The 1,406-nt window shown below is 38.5% G+C and overlaps 1 pseudogene; it reads right to left on the reverse strand.

Annotated features, from left to right (window-relative positions):
• Nucleotides 1-891: 891 nt before the first annotated feature.
• On the reverse strand, nt 892-1,010 carry LOC134898199 (5S ribosomal RNA; annotated as a pseudogene).
• Nucleotides 1,011-1,406: the final 396 nt, after the last annotated feature.

Raw genomic sequence — 1,406 nt, forward strand, 5'->3', positions numbered from 1 at the left:
CAATGCCGACATGACCCATGCCTGCAAAAACACACCAATATAAAAATGAACTGAACTTCTCAAAATAGGCACAGAAAACCAAACACCCCGTAGGCAAACCCTTATAAACATAAAACCACCATCCTATCCGAAAACCCAAATACAGTACCAAAAAGGAATCCGGATGCAATGGCAAGAACTGATAAGCTGACTCGATATCCAACTTATGACTAGACAGGGGGCGATCGGGCACCAGTCAGATTAATGCAGTATTGATACTAGAGAACCAAAAATTGGACAATTAAACACTCCAAAATAGGAAAAAGAAGAAAAAAAACACCTGTTTTTTACTTAAATAGATGACGTTGTCCTAGTTGGTGGTGCGCCCAGAGCCAGAGAGTACATATACTAGGAAAAAGGGAGAAAAAGAAGGCTCTTGTGTGGGCGCACTCTTTAGAAAGAAAGGAAAATTCCTATAACATGTACAAAGAAATACTTAAAACATAATTTTAATGTTGACGTTTATAATGAAATTACCCATATAGCTTATCCATATAAAAGAAAAGTATAATGATAAAGATTTTAAAATGTTCTGGTCTGTTTAATCACAATGTGTGATTGGAATGGTTGTAGACATTTGATCGTCTTACCCCCATTTCCCCTGACCAGTACAGAATATCTGTATTGATGAGACCAAGGAGTGGTCATAAGGATTATTTGATAAGTACGTCCCACTAGGGCTCCTTAAATTCAAAGATAGATAGTCTCCTGCATTCAAAAGGACCTGACTTTCTGACGTAAGCCACAATTATTGGTCGTAGGCCTCAAATATGAAAGAATCTCAAAGAAGTAAGAATTAGTGGTGATACTGCTTTTGGAGTCGCAACTCACATAGGAAGGGAAATGGTCCCTGCTCTGCAACACCGGGTATTCGCAGGAAGTCTCCTCTCCCGGTACTAACCCGGCCCAACGCTGTTTGGCTTCTAAGATCGGACGAGATCGGGCATTGGCCGCATGGTATGATAGTAGAGAATTTATATGACAGTACACCAATGAGAGTGCACATATATAGGAAAATAAGAGAAAGAGAGATACATGGATGAAAGAAATGAGAACAGTTTAGCAAGGAAAGAGATGAATTAGCACAGTACAAATAGGTGGATCTGCTTTCTGCGTTAGACACAGCGCACCAAATCCCACATCTGTGGTATCGTGCTCTGTGAATCCGAGATGAGAGTCCACGAAAAAATAGTAAATTGTGAGCAAGAGGTATGAAATATTTGATTTTGATTAAATTATCAGTGAAGAATTGCCGCAAAGGACTGGTAAGGAATTAAAATAAAGTAAGATTATATATGTCCTCAGAGAAATCCACATAGTATTTTAAACATCAATTTGAGAAATCTCATTAATGATCATCGTACATC

This window comes from Pseudophryne corroboree, chromosome 3, assembly GCF_028390025.1.
Source record: "Pseudophryne corroboree isolate aPseCor3 chromosome 3, aPseCor3.hap2, whole genome shotgun sequence".
In the NCBI taxonomy this organism is placed as follows: domain Eukaryota; kingdom Metazoa; phylum Chordata; class Amphibia; order Anura; family Myobatrachidae; genus Pseudophryne; species Pseudophryne corroboree.